Source organism: Nymphaea colorata, chromosome 13 (genome assembly GCF_008831285.2).
Source record: "Nymphaea colorata isolate Beijing-Zhang1983 chromosome 13, ASM883128v2, whole genome shotgun sequence".
Taxonomy (NCBI): Eukaryota; Viridiplantae; Streptophyta; class Magnoliopsida; order Nymphaeales; family Nymphaeaceae; genus Nymphaea; species Nymphaea colorata.
In genome coordinates this window covers 13140541-13163091 of record NC_045150.1, presented here as the reverse complement: position 1 = coordinate 13163091, position 22551 = coordinate 13140541, and the positions used below count along the sequence as shown (strand labels likewise).

The 22551-nt window shown below is 38.0% G+C and overlaps 1 long non-coding RNA gene across 1 annotated transcript; it reads right to left on the bottom strand.

Moving 5' to 3' along the window:
* Positions 1-523: 523 nt before the first annotated feature.
* Positions 524-8616, bottom strand: LOC116266848 (uncharacterized). Its single transcript, XR_007575192.1, has 4 exons — positions 8164-8616; positions 7549-7760; positions 4494-4622; positions 524-1620 (listed from the first exon to the last, which is right to left on the bottom strand). It is a non-coding gene; the product is annotated as an uncharacterized LOC116266848 (long non-coding RNA).
* Positions 8617-22551: the final 13935 nt, after the last annotated feature.

Here is a 22551-nt window from a genome sequence, read left to right as displayed (position 1 = left end):
ACCTGATGGTTGATTTATTACCCCGGGTTGCCGCTAACTAAATGAATGTTAAGGAAAAGTTTGTTTATACGAACTAGACTTTACGACAATATTGCATATTGTCCATTGTCAAAACCATAGATAAAAGGACCAAGACCATTGTCACAAATATCTCATAAATTCGAAAATATCACGATTATTATGCCAAAATCTTGTCTGTCGAAAAAAACCAGGAAAAATATGCATCTTTTATAAAAAAAAATGTCAAATAAAAAAATACATGTATTATACGCATATTAAACTGCTAGAAAGTCAATTTTTGCGTTTTGTTCTGCATCGACATTTTATTTTAAATTAATGCACCTTCTATTAAAAGTAAGTGAGTGTAATGAGCAAGATTAAATGTAAAGAACAACATTAAATATAATAAAGAAGCACATTAAATGCAATAAAGAAGATTAAATGTGATAAAGAAGAAAGAGAGGGAGAGAGAGATAGATATGACACAACTGCGGCAGCTCCATGCTATGACCTACGAAATCAAGAAGAAATAATGTGCCAACATCATCCTATAAAAGAACAAGCTTGACTTGAGTTGTAGCCAGAAGCTGCGAGACTTGGGCATGAAACTAGAAATCCCCAAATCTACCCTAACCAGGTCAAGACAACCCAGCGCCCCCAACCTAGCATCTGCTGCCATACCAAGGAGGAGTCTGATCTTCCAGGCATTGCCCAACAGCTGCCAAACTCTGGATGTCGCATGGAGTAGGGCTGCTCGGCGGAAGGGCTTCCTTGTAGAGGTAAAGCAATGAGCAGAGGAAGAGGAGGAATAAAGGGGCGGAGGAGGCAAGAGAGGATGGGGGAAGGTTGCGTGGCCTCAAGTAACAAAACCCAAACCAGGTCGGGTCCTAGTATGGTTTCTTCCACCCCCGTTTTCTTTATGACCTTTTGTCCATCGTTAGATCTGTCAGTAAAAACTACCAAAAATCATTGGCAAAAGCTTTGTCAACCATGTAAGCTTTCAATGAATGGATTTTTTTATTTTGAAAGAAACTACTCATGTTGGATGTGTCAACAAGCCGAGCTCAATTCTAAATGAATTGTTTGCAATTTTCACCTTTTCTTCATGTTTTCTGCAAACACTAACTTTAAGGTTAATTAAAGAAAATAAGCCTCTTAGAAAGAATTCTTTGAAAAATTGATCAGTTTTTATGTATCAATTTAATCTATAATTTTATTATGGTTTTCATGTTACCAATTTAATCTATAGTATTATTATTTGTTGTTCTTTTATAACCTTCCTACTGATCAGATTTTCAAATCAATTTGAAACAATTGGAAAAACTCACTAAAATCCCAAAACCATATATACACAAACCATTTTCAAAGTTCTAAATCATCCAATTCTGATTTCTCCCTGGTGAGAATCACCAAGTTCTTTCAATTTGTACTTCTTACGACTTCTTTACTCAAATATCATCACAAATTGTTTGAAAACCACGCTGGTGCTTTTGCTTACTATGGACCCAAATGTTTCATTATAAAAGGAGGTGGTGTGTGTAAATCAATCCCAATCTTGAAAATACAAATGCTTCAACGTTTCTCTTGAAGATTCCAGCAACTTCTTGAAGATTCCAGCAACTTCAATAATTCCAGCAACTTCAATAAGTTATACAAAACCAAGCCTTGAACTTGAGAAGATTATATTAAACTCAAGAGAGGAATGCACAAAGAGGCCTAACAACCTTAAGCAAAACAAGGGACAAAGGTCCCTTATTTATAATACAAGAAAAGGAAGAGAAGTCTGACTGTTGGGCCATCTCCAACGGCTAGAAAATCTAGCCGTTGGAGGCTGGTCCAACGTAAAAAATAAAAGAAAGGAAAAAGTACAAAAAGAAAGATAAAATTACAAACACGACCTAAGGACCCTAAACTATACACATAAATATATATATATATAAGACATATATTAGCATACTAATATATGTAATATACATACTATAGATATATGTATAGATAGGGACATATACATTCTAACAGTGAGGCTGTTACATGTGCAATTTTCCTAGAAATGCATTTATTAGATCTCATTCTATTAAAGATGATACCATAGTCACAATAGCATGTCATTAAAAAAAAAGTAGAAACAAAAGGAGGAAACATGTCTTTTTCCTGTGTTTCGGTAAACAATCGTAAATCAATTGTTTGCATATTTTACCTTTTCTTCATGTTTTCTGCAAACATTAACTACAAAGTTAATTAAAGAAAATAAGCCTCTTTTGTTACTTGACCTTGATGTCATTTTTGCTCTAAAATTTGAAATGTTATTCACTTTCATTTCCAATAATTACTAAAACACCATTTTTGTCAATTTAACAAGTTATTAATTTTTTTTTTAATTTACTGGGACTTTCTTGAGATTTTTTTGACAAATATATTTTTATCATAGTACTCTCAAGAAATATCTCACTGTATAATACCCGTCAATGAAATATGTGATAATGATAAAAACTACTAATCACTGACAAAAGCTTTGTTGATGGTTTCAATAACATACCTAAATGTATAATGCAAGGGAAAGTAATAACAGTCGGCATTAACAGCTATTTTAGCAAATGGTTTCAATTATGAGGATAGCAATCAAGTGTGGAATGAAAAAAAATTGAGCCACCCACCCTCCCCATAGACAATTGCCAAGTATAGAAGGAGAAAAGATTCAGCCGCGCACTCGCGCACTCTCCCCATAGATAATTGCCAGTGGTGAGGGGCCTTCGACAATTGCCTCTACACCAGTCACCAACCTCAATTAAAACTAAAACTGTCCATTCACAATAAAGAACGATATCATGGAGGTTCTATAGCTGCTTAGGCTGATGGCTGAACTAGTTTTTTTTTTACCCTTTTGCAAGCGGTGGACTTTTTTATAACTCTCCAAATTTTGGACCTCTTTTTTCGGGTGACAAGTTGTGCCTAGTGCCTAGCCAACACTTGGGCATGCCTAGGCACTCTTAAATTGTTTAATGGTTTATGACTGTACGGAAAACAAGTATTATATATACTAGTTGTTAACTGTCTAGTGATATGATATGACTAATAGTGATACATAACAACAATCCATAACAATCAATATATAGAAAAGAAAGCAAGAATTGTAGGATAACTACATAAGCAACCCTATGACTGTTAGGTTGCCGCCCTAAACCATCATATTGTACGGAATTTTTCAAGAAACAAATGGACAAAGGAGAACACCTCAAGGAAACAAAACCAAGTCGGGAAAGATGGAACCCAATATGAGCGAATATTAGAAAATTATCAAATGGCCTGGCCTATGTCCTGCATTCGAGAAACAAGAAAAACAGCAACCTAAGGGGCGAGAAGGCAGTAGGCCCAGCATGGACAACAACACTACCCCTTCTCTGCCAACACAATTTGCAAACTTGGGAATTGAACTTGGATCAGCAGTCAACCGGGTCAATGGGTTGACACAGCAAATTCGTCCTGCCAGGTACCAAAAAACAGACTTGGATCGACACATAACTATTTACAATTCAATTTTACAACTACAAAGTATCAAATATACTAAAAGAGTTAAGTGTAAGTGTATAATCTAAAGAGGTACAAATAGTTAGAAACATAAGCATATCACAACTTGAACATATAAGTTGAAAAGTTAAAATTTGAATATAAAAGTTGAATCTAACAACCCTTTTGTCATTTTTTTTTTTGGAAAAGTTCATCTCTTTCAATTTCAACATTTATAAGAGTTGATGCGTGCAAAAAACATTTAACTATTAAACTTTAGACTGTATTTTATTAATGTGTGGTCTACTTATGAATGACCTTGAACTGGATTGAAAATTTTATAAACTTTTGGGAGTTTTCTGAATCTTTTGCACTCATAAGCAGTGTTGTAGAATGTGTATAATGACGTATAAGTCGAGCCAATTGATTCAAGTACCATAATGTGTTATAATTGTATTGTGAAATAATTTTTAATTCAGAAAAATGAGTAAAAATAGTGAAAAAATCATAAAAAATCTTCAAAAATAAAGATCAGTGTGTTTTAAATTCACATATTGGTCGAAATAGAACATAAAAGAGAGGAAACTTTTACAACCCAATGGAAAAAAAAAAGAACATATTTTCTACTTCTACTTTTTTGTATATATATTCCTTTCATTTTCTGGCTTTGACCAAAGTCAACTAGGTTATCCACCAGCTAGAACTTAAGGTCTCTTTTATACATATATCAGAAATTGATCCCCTACTGAAAACTATCTTCTTTATACTTTCAGGTATTCTTACAATAAAATTTAAGTATTTTCAGCATCGTTATCTCTTGTTTAGTAATCTCTTCTTTATCTCCCTAGCGAGCATTTACCCCTTATGAGCATTTACCAAGTCTTGTGTTGTGACTTGGAGTACATTTTCTTTACTAGATGAGAAATTTACAAAAAACATGCTCCAAAAGTAGTACAGAATAGGAATCTTAGTGACAGTAGACAACTGACCTCAATCTTCTGGGACCATTCCTACCACAGCCAAGATGTGTGCATAGACAACTTTACATGGTTGGAACGGTTGCAAGTCAAACTGAGAATTGCCCAAAACCTTCACCATAATTCATACAACTCTGTCCTCTGTTGGAACAGTTAAAAAAGGACAACTAAGATGATATTTATATGAGTTGCTCAAGCAATTGGTCATTTACATATCTAAGGAACTTTCGTGCACTGAACATAACAAGGCAAGAAACAATCTAATAGCATTAATATAGAATACAGACTGCTTGCAAACGTTGCAGGCCATGTTACCTTCCTAATGCAGATATGAGACGTATCCCTTGCATGGGCAGGGTATCTTAATTAAATACTACTGGAAACAACTCAACCCCGTTGTCTAAGAATTAAGCATTGATCACAAAAACAATGAGCACAAAAAATGAAGATGGTTTTTTCAATTTACTGCTTTTTCAAATTACTGATGCAGAATGATGCATGGATAAAGAAATTCTGGAACCAATAGACGGTATGCTCTCACTTTTCGAGATCGAAAGAAACATGACATGCTTAATGAACTTTCCAACATAGGCAAAGATAACAACCACAATTACCTCCATTGTTCAAACCAACCAGTAGTTCAGTTTCTTCTCCTGCTGGAAAAACTGCATTCTAAGAAACCAAAACTTTTCTAGCACTCTAGAGACAAAGCTTGGCATATTTTTAAAATGTAGGCTTCCATGTTAGCAACCACACCATTGTATCATAACCGAGTTGGATGTGAACAAAATAGCTTGGCATATTTTTAAAATGTAGGCTCCCATGTTAGCAAAACACATGATTGTATCATAACGAAAGTTGGATGTGAGACGCAAAGTGGTTCTCATAGATATTCATAGATATTCAGTCTAGCAACCTACAAACCTAAGCAATGTATGATATGTAATTCAAAGACTATACCAGAATGTGACACAACCAACACACCCATGAACTTGATCAGATTATACTTATCAAAATAACCAAATTGTCATGGGCTGACTTTTTCAAGCCTATTTGGCCATAGGGATAGTTGGTCCACAATAACAATGAAATGAAAACCAAGCAACTAAGACAATTAAGATGAAATGATGATTCTGGTTCAATCTTCTATCTTGAAAGGCATGTCTCTCTTAAGATAGAGGAGATGATGGGCATCACACTCAACTTGGGTATATGAAAGGTTTTGTGTATTCAATTAACGTACTAGTAGCTTGGTAATGAAAGGGGCAGTATATTACAAGACTAAAGGGGGATTGGGTTAGTGTCTCCTACACTCAGAAAACCAAGAATTATCACAAGATATGTCAAACTTTTAGTTTGAAATAGTTCATAAATCATCCATCAACTCATAAGCTTGAGTGCTCGTGTTGTGTAAATAATATGCCTTTCATTTACTCGTAGTACTGTACAAGCATCAGGATCCATTTCACATCAATGTTGTTGAATCTCTAGAAGGGATCTCTCTCAATTTCCAAAATATGAACATAAAGGAATGGTCCTCAACATCTTAGGAAATCAAAAAGAGGAGTAGACTCGACTCCAAAATTACACATCTGCAAAAGATTGTCGCATTCAATTTCTGCAAGTTCAGCCATCATGCCTTTCATTCCTTGAAAGAAACATTTTGTTTGTTTTTTTCTTCTTCTTTTTCCTTTGTTTCATTCATTATCAGGATCCATTTACATCAATGTTGTTGAATCTCTAGAAGGGATCTCTCTCAATTTCCAAAATATGAACATAAAGGAATGGTCCTCAACATCTTAGGAAATCAAAAAGAGGAGTAGACTCGACTCCAAAATTACACATCTGCAAAAGATTGTCGCATTCAATTTCTGCAAGTTCAGCCATCATGCCTTTCATTCCTTGAAAGAAACATTTTGTTTGTTTTTTTCTTCTTCTTTTTCCTTTGTTTCATTCATTTTTTTGCATTTGGCTTTTTGCCTTTCGATTTCATTTTTCAGGCCGACCTTCACCTTTGAGGGAATACCTCACCACCCCAAAGGCTACTACGAAGCTCCACCACTTTGGTGGTTATATGTAGTTTTGTCACGAATCCAACCCGCTTCACCTTACGGGCTTTCAATGATCCAAAAGTTTATAACTCAGTAATCTTCGCAGCATAGACATAAATCACCTATATGCCTACCCAGTACTCTTGATTACCGACCTAGAAGAACAACTACACAAGCCCCGAGCCCATCTCTCAACTCTCATTTTGCTACCTGTCAAGATTTTACAGAGCATTGTGGCTTCTCTCTTAGAGTATTTTCTTGCTAAATCCTTGCAGATGCTTAATTAGCAGAGTCAATAGCATCTCATATTCTTGACTTTCTCAGCTTCATAGGATTTTTCCTCATTGTTCATACTCAAGATTTTTCAAGTTTTCCTCTTCCATTGATTGACGACAAAAATTTGAAATTTTCTCCTAGTACTCGAGGAGGTACTAAAAATAAAATGAAGGCATATCATTGTGTGAAAAATGCATTTAAAATGTTTTTAAGCAAGATGGAAAAGTTCTTTTTTTAGAAATGATCTTGACATCAAATGACATATCTCATTGGAGGTAGAAACTCTTCTCTCTCTAAAGAGAAGGGTGCTTGAAAAACCAAATGCGTTGACTAGGTAAAAAAATGAACTTCATCAATTCTCTTACAGGCAGTGACAAAAGGTGACAGGTAACATGCTGGATCAGATAAGGAGTGATAAAGAAAAAAAAAACATACACATTTCAGATCCAAACGAACAGTGATTTAAATGCAGATGTCTAAACCTAAACAAAATCTGATAACCAATCTATCAAATTTGAATCTGATCCCAAGTACATTTGAAGCTCTAACTAAGGCTTTCCATTGAACAAAAGCGTGCTCCCATAAATGATATCTAATTTTGACAAAGAATTCAGTTGATCAAATATTAATAAGAACAAATGAAGAACAGTCAACGGTATCAAGCAATGAGAACAAAATTAGATGCCAAACATGCTTTGACAATTACATGTTTGGCTCTTCCGAGTGACCTACTGTGATACCTTGAGAGGCAACCATTGGAATATTGGGAAATGGCTTCTCAAGAGTTGACATGTATTTGAGACAGTTTCTCTTTCAAATTCATGGGAAGTATTGTTCTCAGGAAATTCACATGCCTAAAGGCATTTCACCCTTTAAACACCTCGAGGCGTAAAGGTAAAGCATGCTGCAAGATTGTATCCTTCCGTGTTCAACAGTGAAATTTAATGTGTACCTGTAAACAAAATAAAGATTACAAATGCAAAAGAAAGGCTGATATATCAAAAAGTTGCAGATGATAACAAATGGAAAAAAAAAACATAAACCATGACAATAAAACACGTGAAATTTCATAAAGCTGTCTTCAAGGTTTATAGTTTTAGCTTTTTAAAATCCTATTTAAACATCAATTTCTTTTTTCTTTACCCTTATTCCTAATTTCTTTTTCTCACATCTTTTATTCACCTATAAGATTATATTTATAAAAAATAGTTTAAAACACTAGGAGACAAGTGTAAGTCAAAATCGGGAGCAATAGTTTTCAGTTCAGCTTCATGCGAAGTTTAAGATCGAGAATCCTATTTTGATGCTTGAAAACCATATACAAAAAACAATTATCAAGAATACAGTATGCACACCTGAGCTGCAAAGCAATCCAGCCTTTAGCTATTAACAACGGCCTCCATCTGATATTGTGCTTTCCCCCACCATTAATAACAAACATAAGGTAAAAGTTTGAATATTCAAAGAAAGTGAAAATACCACTAAAGACTATTTTTTGTAAAGAGATTATAGCAAACTGTGCCACATAAGTACATGAGACTAACATTAAAATATTAAAAAATATAAAAAAGATAGCGAAAGTAAAACCCTATCTCTAAGCATGCTGCAACAGAGTATCCTTTCATGTTCAACAGTGCAATTTCATGTGTACCTGTAAACAAAATATATAAGATTACAAATTTAAAAGAAAGGCTGCCATATCAAAAAACTATAAAGGATAGGAAACAGCATACAAAGCACATGACTTCAATGAGGCTTGTGCCATCAATTATGAGAGCATGTAGTGCGTTCTTATTTCTTCATTCCAATAAGAACATACACATTTCAGATTCAGTTCTAGTTCCTAGAAAAAATCCAGAAACCAGAAGAGGTCCAGAAACCAAAATTAAAATCCAAAAATTCAGTTCTAGTTTGGTCTAGAACTATTAGAAGAAGATCAAATGAATATTTACCAAAAGTTTGGCAAAGGAGAAACATCAATTTATAATTCACAAGTTGGGACCGATAAACATCTGTCCACCTAACTTGAGGGGGAGATTGTTCACTTATTATGGAAGGAGGTGTAGTAGCACGCATGTCTTTTTCACTCTGTAAAATCTGTTAGGCAGCAGATCCTGTTACCGAGATCAGTAGGATATGTTGCCATCTTGAATTATTCTCGATTGGCTAGGTAATTGTTATCCTTATCTCTGAGCCTTCACCCTTGTCTTTAAAACGTGAATGTAACAGAGCAAGGGAATGTAACATGGAGCAGCATCTATCACATAATGAAGCTCGTCTCCTTCCTCGTGGATGTAGGCAATAATGCCGACATCTCCATCGCTTCTCAAGGGGGTCATTGATCGTAGAGAAAGCAAATTCTTCAATTGCCAAAGAGGTCTTTGTCATGGTGATCTACCATCACTTTACTTGTTCATAGTGGTTATTAAGAATGCTAACAAAAAAGTTGAAGCAAGAAAGGGTCATAAATCTAATCTCTATCCAAGACTACGGGAATAGGGTGCTATGTCCCTTCCACTTCGAAGAGTAGTGTCCACATATGACCTCATAATTTTTCGCTGAACAAAAAAGAAAGATGTGTTGCATCCCCAATCTATCATAAACAAATCAGAGTTGAAGGTTGAAATCACGATTTACTCACCAAAGTCCACACTCATTCCATTCAAGGTGAAGCACATTCCTTTGACTTACCTGGGATTACCCTCTTTAATGGCAAGTTGGATGAGGGCCTAGGCATGCCTCCAGAAGAGAAAGTCAAGGGCAAACTTGGGAGTTGGAAGGCCAACTGCCTGTCATATGCCGCCGGCCAAAAGCCTTCTAAAGCATGTTATTGGGAAGCTCCTAACTGTTGGTTTAGAATGTACAAGTTACCACAGTGCATTATGCAAAGGTTAAATTCAGTTATGGCAAATTTTCTTTGGTGGCAATTGGGCAACGAGCATATGCCCCACTTGATTGGCGGGGAATAGGGCTGCACTGTTAGATGAAAGGAAATCACAATCAAATCTCTCGTGATAAACTTGACAAAAACAGTGATGAACAAGATAAAGAAAGAAAATATATGTTTGCCAAATCCAAAGCTGAAAATCAGCTATTACGTAGGCAATTGTATCTATTCAAATGTAATCCCACATGATTAAATAGTGGAACCTGCATCTCTCAAAAGTGAGAGAAGTTGCAGAGTCGTGGATGTAAGCATAAGGCTGAACCACGTTAAAAAATTGTTCTCCCTTCTTCTTCCAAGTTTTAACATGGTATCAGAGCATCAGCAAGAAATCTGACTTTATTCAAGTATTCTACCATGGGGAGATCTCCCTTCCGCACGTCTTGAAGATCTCGTTTCAGCTGTAAAATCCACATACTAGATTGTGAAGCATAAGATTTTTCCAATTGGATTCATGCATCTTTAGAAGTGGGGGATCTAATGATTTGTCCTAAAACAGAGTTGTCTACAGTAGCCTTGATCCAGCTCAAGGCTAACTGATCTGCTCGCTTCCAAACAATAAACTCAGGGTTAACAACATTGTTTGCTCCTTCTTCAATAAATTGTTTTGGAGCAGGACAAGAACCATCCACAAATTTAATCAAATCTTGGCTGAACATGACAGATTCTATTTGCGATCTCCATAATAAATAGTTGGAACTATCTAGTTTGACTGAAACAAGACTAGAAAAGGCATTCCATTGAAACATCGACTGAGATGAAAGCGAGATGAAACCTGTATTTGATAACAACGAGGAAGGATTTGCTGCTGCCATGGAGACTCAGACGCCACCGAGAGTCGTTATTCAGCAATATCTCCTCAATATAACGCCGAAAACAGAGTGCTGCAAGCAGGGGAGCCACAGATAGGCGGTTGAAAAACTGCAGGGCAGGCGGCCAGAAAACAGGAGATTCCGGCCTGCTCAGGCGACGGATCTTGTCGAGCACCGGTCCGATGGAAAGAGAATCCCTGGTGATGATACCTGTGCAAGCTCGAGGTGAACGGACGAGCGTAGAGACAGCGCTGGAATTTTGAAGTGGAGGTCGGATGATGGTTTTCCCTGTTTCATGCTCTGAAGGAAAACTGTAGGAGTGGCGGCCGGAAAACAGGCGATTCTGGCCGGCTCAGACCACAGATCCGGTCGAGCACTGGTCCTTGGAAAGAGGACTTCCTGGCGATGGTTTCTTTGAAAGCTCAAGGTGGAAGGACAACCGTGGAGATAGCGCCAGATTTTTGAAGTGAAGAGTGGACGACGGTTTCCCCTGTTTCACGTGCTGAAGGAAGCTGCAGGAGAGGCGGCCGGAAAGTAAGAGATTCCGGCTGACTCAGGCGACGGATCTGATCAAGGATGGGCTCCCTGGAACCGCAACGAGCAGGGGGTGTCTTCTGAGCAGTATGAAGGTCAACGAAGGTCGACACTGGCAACGATGTGCAGAAGAACAGGAACGACACGTTCTCTGTGGATGAACAAAGTACCAACCAGAACTTGCTAAATAAAGATGCCTTTCCAATGATGGTATAGAAGAATCAATGGCTCTGATACCATGTTAAAACTTGGAAGAAGAAGATGGTCGCAAATGGATCTAATACTCGTATCTCCAATATTGGTAATGCCTCTATCTCTACTAATGGAACAAAATGTAATTTGCCTCATGTTCTCTATGTTCCTGGAATTGCTAAAAATCTGCTATCCGTAGCAAAATTCACTAGAGACAATCATTGCTTTTTTTAATTTTATCCTCATAAATTCCTGGTTAAGGATATGCAGACCAAACACACTCTTCATCAAGGACTGAATAGGCATGGACTTTATGTCTGGACCTCATCGTTAGACTCGCATGGTGGGAAACGGACTGGTGTGCAGCAGACAAGAGAACAATCCTCAAGATATCAAGCATTGTCTACTTTAACAAGGAATAAAGAGGCCACGGTTTGGCATTGTCGCCTTGGTCATCCTAGCTCTAGAATATTGAATCTTTTGAATCAGACATCTTCTTTATTTAAACATTTTCAGCATGCTGATTTTTGTTCTAGTTGTGTGGTTGGAAAAATGCATTGCTTACCATTTGAAAGTTCCAATAAAGTTGCTAGTTTTCCTCTTGAAATTGTGCATGCGGATTTATGGGGGCCAGCTCCTCAAGTCTCTAGAGAGGGGTACTGGTATTATTTGTTGATTGTTGATGATTATTCCAAATTTTCATGGATCTTTCCTCTCACCAAGAAGTCAGACATTTTCCAATGTTTCAAAAACTTCAAAAACATAGTTGAAAATCAGATTGGATGGAAATTAAAAAATTTTCAGAGTGATGGTGTGGGAGAGTTCATGAGCCATGAGTTCTCTCAATTTCTCAATGATCATGGAATTAAAAGGAGAATATCTTGCCCACATACCCATCAACAGAACGGTGTTGTCGAGCGTAAACATCGACATGTGGTTGAAACTGGCCTCACCATGATGTCACATGCTTCACTAAAAGATTTTTTATGGTTTGACGCCTTCAAGACTGCCGTACATGTTATCAATCGTCTTCCTTCTTTTCAACTTGGGAAGAAGTCTCTGTACGAAATGCTACTGAAACACAAACCAGATTTAAAATATCTTCGTGTGTTTGGATGTACATGCTATCCGGCCTTAGCGCCTTATCGGTTGAACAAGCTAGCTCCAAAATCCAAGGCATGCATTTCTATTGGATATGGCACTTGCTGCAAAGGCTATCTCTGTTATGATCCAATCTCTAGGAAGACTATCATCTCTCATCATGTATTATTTGATGAAGATCATTTTCTATTTCGAAAGAAGAATTTTTGTGCTCCAGATATAGCTAAATGGCTGCAAGAGGAAAAACCATCTCCAACAAACGTGTCACATAATGAGATCATTGAGCTGCCAAATCCTCTTAACGACACACTTCCTAGACAAGAAGATGACCAAGTGATCCCTCAGCAAGATTTGCATGAGACATCCAATGATGCAGAAATTGAAAATCAAGTGCCACAATGCACTCACCACATGGTGACCAGATCACAAGATGGCACAAGACGTCCAAGAGTTCCTTTCTCCTTTCTAGCATCTCATTCCACTACAGCAAGTCAAGAAGACGAGGAACCTCATACTTTTCAACAAGCTCAGCACAATGCCAAATGGATGAATGCCATGAATGAGAAGATGTCTGCCCTACATCGAAATCAAACTTGGAACTTAGTTCCTCCACTAATTGACAAAAATATGATTGGGTGCAAATGGATCTATAAACTCAAATGCAATGCTAATGGATCTATTGCTCGTCACAAGGCTAGATTGGTCGCCAAGGGCTATAGTCAACAAGAAGGGGTAGACTACTTTGAGACATATAGTCCAGTGGTCAGACCCACTACCATTCGACTAGTTCTCTCTATTGCTGTAAGTCGTGGGTGGACCATTCGACAACTAGACGTCAACAATGCCTTTCTTCATGGAACACTGCAAGAGGATGTATATATGATGCAACCCCCAGGATTTGAAGATAAACGTACACCACATTATGCATGCGAATTGCAGAAAGCATTATATGGTCTTAAGCAGGCTCCACGATCATGGTATGACAGGTTGAGGATATATCTGACAAAATCAGGATTTCATAACTCCAAGGCAGATTCCTCTCTATTTATTGCTAATAGCAATAATCAAACTACACTCGTACTAATTTATGTTGATGATATTATTATCACAGGAAGCTCCAATGATTATATTCACAATCTTATATCTGCTTTTGCATCGGAGTTCTCTATTAAAGATCTTGGATCCATTCACTACTTCCTCGGTATTGAAATTGGTGCATCAGAAAAAGGCTTAATTTTGTCTCAGTGCAAATATATTAAAGATCTTCTTCACCATTCCAATATGGAAGAAGCAAAACCAACGGTTACTCCTGCCATAGTTAACTCCACACCGTCAAAATACAACGGACATCCTTTCAAAGAACCATCTACTTACAGAAGTATAGTTGGGGGACTGTTATATGCCACATTTACAAGGCCTGACATCGCTTTTGCAGTGAATAAAGCTTGCCAATTTATGCATGATCCGACTAAGGAACATTGGAGTTATGTGAAACGGATCTTGAGATATCTTAAAGGCACTTTAAATCTTGGCCTTCATATTACTAAGAGTGATTTTAAGTTATCTTGGCATGCTGATGCTGATTGGGCAGGGTGTCCAGATGACCGCCGATCTACTGGTGGGTATCTTACCTTTCTTGGAGCTAATCTTATCTCATGGAGTTCATCCAAACAACGAACAGTGGCTAAATCTAGTAAGGAGGCTGAATATAAAGCCATGGCGGAAGTCGTTGCTGAAATTAGTTGGCTACAACAAATTCTTCAAGAGCTGCACATACCTAATTTATTAAAACCAGAAATATGGTGTGACAACTTGGGAGCAACCTATCTTGCAGCAAATCCAGTCTTTCACGCTCGTACAAAGCATATAGAAGTTGATTTTCATTTCGTCCGGGAGAAGGTCGCAAGGAAAGAAATTCAAATTAACTTCATCCCTTCGAATGAACAGCTTGCAGACATTTTAACCAAGTCTTGGCCAGGACCTCGATTCACATTTCTTCGAGACAAGCTCAATCTCATTTCCATAGAGATTAGCTTTTGGGGGCGTGTTAAGATGAAAGGAAATCACAATCAAATCTCTCGTGATAAACTTGACAAAAACAGTGATGAACAAGATAAAGAAAGAAAATATATGTTTGCCAAATCCAAAGCTGAAAATCAGCTATTATGTAGGCAATCGTATCTATTCAAATGTAATCCCACATGATTAAATAGTGGAACCTGCATCTCTCAAAAGTGAGAGAAGTTGCAGAGTCGTGGATGTAAGCGTAAGGCTGAACCACGTTAAAAAGTTGTTCTCCCTTCTTCTTCCAAGTTTTAACATGCACAACGAGTCGAGCCAACTTGGGCTTGACTCGAACTCGCTCGGAAAAACTCGGCTCGAGCTTGACTCGTTTATAAACGAGTCGAGTTTGAGCTTACAAAAAAAACTCGAAACAATAAAAGAGTCGAGTTCGAGTATTAGGAATTCGACTCGTTTATACTCGACTCGACTCGTTTTTATAAAACTGGTTAAAACTTGAAAACCGATACAAAAACTTATCAAAACCGTTTCACTGGTTTAGGGTAAAAATTGATTGGTTGTTTAAGTTTTTGTTTTCCCATTTCGATTCTTTCGTTTCTTTGTCGTCTCTCTCTTCCGTCGACCATCCTCTGACCTCAGTCCTCTCTGTGACTCTGCCGGTCCGCCGCACACCAGCTCCACCATCCGACATTCAGCATCTAGCCACCAGCTCCAATGTCCGGCCGGACTGCCATTGGTATCAGGTATGTTTCCCTCTCTTTCATGCACTCTTTCTTTGCCTCTCTCTCTCTTAAACTCGCGTGACCTCCTCCTTTTCCTTCTCTGCCACCGCCACCGGCCCACCAACACCCTCTGCCTCACGCCCGATGGTGTATGCTCCTGTCATCGGGTCAATGTTTTGAACATCCTTCATCCTCTTCTTAATAGTTTTTCTGCTTTTTATTTTGGCAGAGATCTTAGAAAGGGATAAATATTTTCCTCAAGTCGCGCGTTCTCCGGGGGACGCTGACAGATTGCTTGCAGAGGTGTGCTTCTTGTTTAAATTTCTCCTTATATGCAAAATGTCCCTTTCATTTCCAGAGTTCATCTTTCTCATTCCCTTTTTCTCTTTTTTCATTTTTCTCAGAATCTTAAAACAGACTCTGCTAAATTGCTTCTTCTGAAAGGTAACTTGTTCTTTCCCAAGAACTGATCATCATTTTGATTGCTCACATGCTCTTTCATTCCACTCCATCACAATATTGAAGGAACTGGTCATCATTTAGATTGGTCATCATTTTCATTCCACGCCTAAAGTAAACGAGTTAAGCGAATTAGGCGAGTCGAGCTCGAGCTCGACTTTGTATAATCGAGTCGAGCTCGAGCTTGTGTTAGGGAGCTCGACTCGAGTTTGAGTCGAGTTCGAGCTCGAGCTTTTTGAGTCGAGTCGAGCTCGAGTTGGGTAAGCTCGGGCTCGACTCAGCTCATGTGCAGCCCTAGCGGGGAAGGGTTGAGTGGAACTTTCTCAGAAGGTGGGGTGAATCAATCTTTCAAACCTTGAGATGCTCAACAGGGAGGACATGATATTATTCGTTCTCATTTCCAAACTAGAAAAAAGAAAATGGATGCCTTCTAAATTGTCTCCCTGTTGCTTGCTCTTCCACTCCACGACACTATATCTTCCCTCTCATGCTCCCTGGCTCACCCGCTTGTTCTCTCGCTCTCTATTCATCCCTCATCCTCTCACTCTCTATTCATCCCTCATCCTCTCACTCTCACTCGCTTCTCGTTCTCTCTCTATTGGTTTCTTACACGCAAAAGAAGGGAGGAGGTGGCGGTAGGGATGAAAAGCCGTTTCCGACGAGAATAACAAAATCGACTGACCTTAAAATGAATTTTTTTCAAAAACAATGCCTAGTCCAGCATTTTTAAAGAGTTTCTCTCTCTTGTCATTAAAATCTTTCTATATCACATAGTGCTCCGTTTGAAGGATAGTTTAAATCATCAATGCTTACAAGTCCTATTACTTTAAATATTTAAATGACTGATATTTGGTACGGTTAAAACTCATTAGTTATAATTAATATAATATTAGGAAATATTGATATGTTTCTAATAGTTTTATGTTGTTTGTTATTTATCCTTTATTTTTTTTTGTTTTAGATAGATATATTGTATACTCTCTATGATTCAACAAGTTTTAAATTTTCTAATTTTAACAACTGACATATATAGTTGAGTTATTAATTTTAATAGCAAATAATTTTTTTTTAAATGCATAACAATATTTAATACAAATATTGTTTAAAATTTTTTCCTTAAAGTGGTTTGCACAAGCCAATATAAGTCGATGCGTATCATGTGACCGATCCATAATACCGGGGCGGAGGGAGGGAGGCGACCTAGGCCGTGACCTCATCCCAACTAATTGAAAAAAAAATATTAAAAAATTAAAATTTTTTAATTACATAATTTATTTTTTGGATTCAGATTTAGTTTGGTTTTATCCAAATAAATTGGTTAAACCATTTAACTAAAATTAATCTGTGTATAATACCAAACACGATTGGATCTCATGGTCGTCACCTGTACAAGTCGATACGGAACTCGCTACATCGGAGTTGCATTCTGCTTCGAATGTGACGTCGATCCTTCGGTATCCCCCCATCTCCTACCATGACTCCTTTCTCTTTGTCATCCTCCAACTTCCGAGGGATGAAATCTCCAATATTGACGATCTGTATCACGTCTTCCGGTTCAGTCTGTGCCCCATCACTTTGTGCCCCATCACTTTCTGCCGGTTCAAAGATTATCCTGAAATTATCATGCCTCTCGCTCTTAGCCTGGGTTACTCTAGAAGATCGTACCACACGGCCCTCAACAATAACGTGAGTGTTGCCTAGGCGGGGCACATTGGGGAGTGCAAAAGATACCATCACCGACCATGTCCATAGATCGTCTGTGGATTTGGAGCAGGAAGAATCGATCAGCTGTCTAGGAACGCTGAGATTTTTGCAATGTTCAAACTTAGCCTCCTGGTACGTGCACATTTAAAATAAGATTAGATATTAGACTATATACATGCACATTTAATATAATATGTATATTTGATATGAGCACATATAGACGCTAATCTGCCAAGAAGCGAACTGACCTACAAAGCAGTTTAAGTGGTTGGGCCTAGAAATGAAAGCTCTTCTTTAGGACACTTAATAAATATAGCAGCCGACCTATACGGGCCAGACAGGCTGATAAGGTGGCCGTCATTCTTGGCCTAACAAGCTGTAAAGGCAAAATAAGGTCTTATAGGTAAGGTTGTGCACTGAGTTTGTGCACCGAGTTGGGGTTTCACCAGGTACCCGGCTCGACTCAGGCCAAGGTTTAGGGCCGGAAAAGAGGGCACCGGGTCGGCCTGATAACCCGAGTGGGCTCGATAAAATTTTTTAATATTTTGTATTAATTTTTGTATATAATTATAATATTTTATTATGATTATTGGCTCAGGCCCGAAAAAAATGGCATCGGGTCGGCCTAATAACACAGTGAACTTGATAATTTTTAATATTTTTTATTAATTGACATATGTAATTATAGTATTTTATTATGATTAATTATATTTAAATATTATTTTTATATTAAAAATATATTTTTAATTTAATTGCTGAACCTGCTCAGGTTCTGGATGTCGAGCAGGATTGAGCCCAACTCGTTATCGGGCCGGGCAGGGCCGAGCCAAGCCAACCCAATTCCTGGGCTTGAACAGCCTCCTCTTGTTAAGAAGCTGGCAGGCCACACCCCTGATTACGGGCCACACGGCCCCAATAATTTCAGCGTTCTGTTTACATGGATTGAGTTATATTCAACTTATTTAAAAAAAGAACTTTCTTCTTGTTGACATTGGAAAATAACTAAAATTACTTTTTTGCTTTGATCACACTTCGATTATTTGTTTAGATCTTATAATTGTAATATAATTTTACAGATTCAGTAATGATGCCAGAATTTTCTTAACCTTGCTCTTAATCTTGGCCCCTATTGGCAGGCCTACTTAGTAAATAGGCAGTGGGCCAACTTTATTCCTCAAAACCAACTCTATGCTCAGCGCATCTATGCCATCAAAGGAGGCACGCAGGCGATAGCATATGAAAAGTCACCTAAAAAATGCACCCGAGTGAACACTCATGTTGCTCCGCTATTAATAAGACGACCAGAGAAAAAGTTTTTTACTTTTTACTCTAATTTATTGTGATCGATAAAACACAATGATGGCCGACAAGAAGTACATGAAAACGATACTGATATATAAATGTGTAAAGAAGTTACCTTCATCATGTCAATCATGTCCCTTAGTGCTCGACAGCCGTTCAGTTGCAGGGATTCTAGGCATCTCAGTTTGCTAAGGCCAGGAACATCCATCAGCTGTGAGCATCCGCTCAGACGTAAACCTCACAGGGCTTGCAAATTTAAAATGTCTGGGATAATCTTCAAATCCGCGCATTGGATGACTTCCATCTCTTGCAGGTTTGTCAACAGGCCAACAGACTTCAGAAATGTTTGCATTTTCCCATGGCTTAAGTGGAGCACCTTTAAAGACGTCAACCTGCCAATTTCTTTTGGGAGTTCCCGTAGTGGAGCACCTTTAAAGACGTCAACGAGCTTCTGCAAAGAACTTAGGCGACAGATGCTATCAGGTATTTTCTTTAGAGAATCACAGTATCCCAAGTTCAAGCACACCAAACTTTGGTCCAAACTACTTAGACTCAAAGTCTAGTAGGTTTAAGATGATGTATTCTAAACCTGTTTTTCACAAAGAATCACATTTCAAATAAAACAGAAGATGTACCAATGGATATAAAGAGCATCACTGGTCTGATTAGTTGAAAACATAATTGAATTTAAACTATATGAACCCAAACATCTACTTTAAGATAAATGAGATCCAAACCCCACTCTACTGATTCCCTAAACCAACCCGAAGTTATATACCTTAGATTATTTGTCTACAAGGTCAACCTGCAATGATAAGTGTGAACAAAATTTGTTTTGCTAAACTATACCCAGCATAGGATTCCAATTCAATTCAGTCAAAGGTAATAGCCTCTTAAGCTTAAAACTGTTTACTATTATGTTTTCTATAAACTAATTTATAAACGTAGTTGAGGTTCGTGAATTTGCCAGAGACCAGATTTTACAAAACTGGGCGGCGATTCGTGAACTCCATTTCTGAAGATACGTACAGAGAAATGGGACAGCACAAACTTTTTTCTTTTTCCAATCGTGCTATGCATCCGCTGACTCCTATGCGGGTACCTCTAACGGGATGTGCTCCTTATTATGTTATGTGGGGTTAATGTGAAGCCAATAATTAATGAGTCTTATCACATAATTGGCGTGTAAATATTAAGGGATTATCGTCCTCTTTATGCACCTTCTTCCTCCTTCTGGTGCAGATTGTGGATGTTGTCCGATTGATTAAGAAGAAGCCAGTACAGATGTAGGTGCATTGACTCCTTCCTTCTCCCATTGAATTTGGAAGATAGACTACTGTTTCTCAGTCAATTATGAAAGCCTGCCACAGACACCAGATGGAGTAGCAAAAATTAAAGTGGGCGCCATTTCTACTTCAACAACTTTAGACCCTATTTCTTGGACTCATTCTTGGCCCGAAGCTGCTAAAAAAGGACAAGGAAGAAATTAAAAATCGGATCTCAAATTTCTAGTTTTTAACAAACAAACATGCCCTTGGTTCCCCACTCTTCTTCCTCCTAGCTAATCTATAGCTAGGCCATGTGAATCAATAACACGAAATGGAGAGTATTTCCGTTGTTAGTGAATATGTATTGAGTTTAACCTAGGTACTTTAGAATCATAGATTGTGTATTGTTTTGCATGACCCTAGAACGAGTCTTTGGAAACAACAAGAGTAACCCACTTCGATCTTTTAATTTTCCAAGATCGACAAATCTCCGTTACGACCTACAGATACAAGGGTTTTTTTCAGGCCTCCCATTTTATTGGTTTTAAGCTTGATCATGCAGCCAGATGAACTCATTTTAGATTTAAATCAGCAATAATCTTACCGTCAGTATTTCCCCACAGACACTGATCTTCTGCAGAGTAGACGTGAACGGTCCAATCAAACATATGATATGATTAACCGCCAGCGAGATTCACAGACATATTGCAGATGTCCAGCATTTCTAATGATATAGTTGATATTGTTGGAGTAGTTGTCTCAGTGCATCCTTCCTCTACCATAATGAGAAAAAATGGTATATAAACACAGAAAAGAACTCTTGAGTTGAAGGACATGTTAGGGAAAAGTGTTGAATTAACCATCTGGGATAACTTTGCAACGTGGAAAGACAAAGGCTGCAAGAAATGTGTGATTCTTGAATGCGCTCTGTTTTGGCTGTTTTTTCTGGTAGAGTAAGTGATTTCAGTGGAAAATCAGTTGGGACGATTTCTTCGAGCCAGCTATTCGTTAATCCTGAGTTTCCAGAGGCTCAACGATTGAGGGAGTGGTTATTTTTGTGAATATTTGTCACAGGAGAATTTCTTCTACAGTAAACCAACTGGATCAACATTCTCTCACAGAAGATACAACAACAACAAGGTCCAAACAGAATGTTAGCCCTTCATTGCTCATTGTCAACAGTAGCAAGTACACACGAAAGAAAGAACGTCAAGAAGATGGGGACTAAATACAAGGTGGATGATTCAGGCATTACCTGTCTGTTTCCTTGCGCTTCAACGGTGAACTCAAAGTAGCAGCTTCAATAGCAGGAGCAGAGCTGCTGTTTTGAAGATATAGACTACCCGCAACAAGGGAATTGCAGACCAAACCAGCCCCATCAAAGTTGAGCCGGCCATTAATTTCCTATTGCTGAATTAGTGGAAACAGTGATAAGCATTTCAAGGAAGAGAAGAAACATGATAATAACAATTTGAAATGAATATTTAAATTGTTTAGTTCCTAGAAAAAAAAACTTGAACCAAGATCTTTGCATTCTGGACCTCTTCTGGTTCTGAATCTGAAATGTGTATGTTTTTTCTACATATTTAAAAAATCTGTCTACTCTTGTTGTGAATATTTGGGACTAGATGCTTTCCATATCTCAGAGATTACGCCCTCAACAAACTTGAACCAAGATCTTTACCAAGCCAGCCATGACGATGGAAACAGGAAAGAAGAAATCAGGGATTAGCAAAGGAAACTCCAGCCAGCTATAATGATAGAAACAGTAGCGATTGTAATCCTTACAATACCAAGAAGGAAACATCATCTGGCCAACAGTATGAAGACAGTAATATAGAGACAACGCTGGCCTAGACAGCTTCAATATTCCAAAAGATGAAGATGCAGTTGACAACAAAGAGATGCAACAACTAAACGGGGAAACCAATGACTGTAAATTAGATATTGTTTCCTTCTGTAAAGATCAATGTAAATCCTGTAAATCAGGAAATGATGATGCCTGTAATTCTATTGTAAATAGAAGAATGATCCAGGCCTATCGACACTAAGAACGATAGCTGCCTTTGTGGACGTAGGTGTAGGTGTGAGTTTACACTGAACCACGTTAAATTAGGCATTCCTTGAATCTCTGCTTTTCTTTAATAGTCTCAACATATCCACCTACCAGATGAAGTTTCATGTTTATGAAGAGCAGGGAGAGGTTGCAGACTTCCAGCGGTGATGTTCTGTTGCAATGCGATTGCATCCAGCGATGGCATCAGTTCTGCTAAAAGTCCTAGCCGGTTTATTTCTGCACCCAGAGATGGTTTTGCAACAATTAAAGAGTTGTACATTGAGGAGCCTCTTTCCCACGCCAAACTTTCCAAAGGACGTTCTTATAAAGAATTAAGGTGATGCTTCAACTCTCGACGAAGAGTTTCTTCATGTCTAGCAAAGCTCTCTATCACCTTACTCAAGTCAAAGGCAGTACTTCCAGTTCTCAGTGTTTTGTGTGTTGCCAAAACCAATTCAGCAGAACAAGCAAGCATGCACCTATGAAACCTCTAACTTGTTAGGAATGATGTCAAATTTTACTGTGCAATGTCTGAGATTCTGCCCTAACATGGCAACCAGAACCCTATAATATAATTTTAGAGTTTCTGTCCTCCGGGTTGCAGTTTGAAGGCTACCAGCTATACAC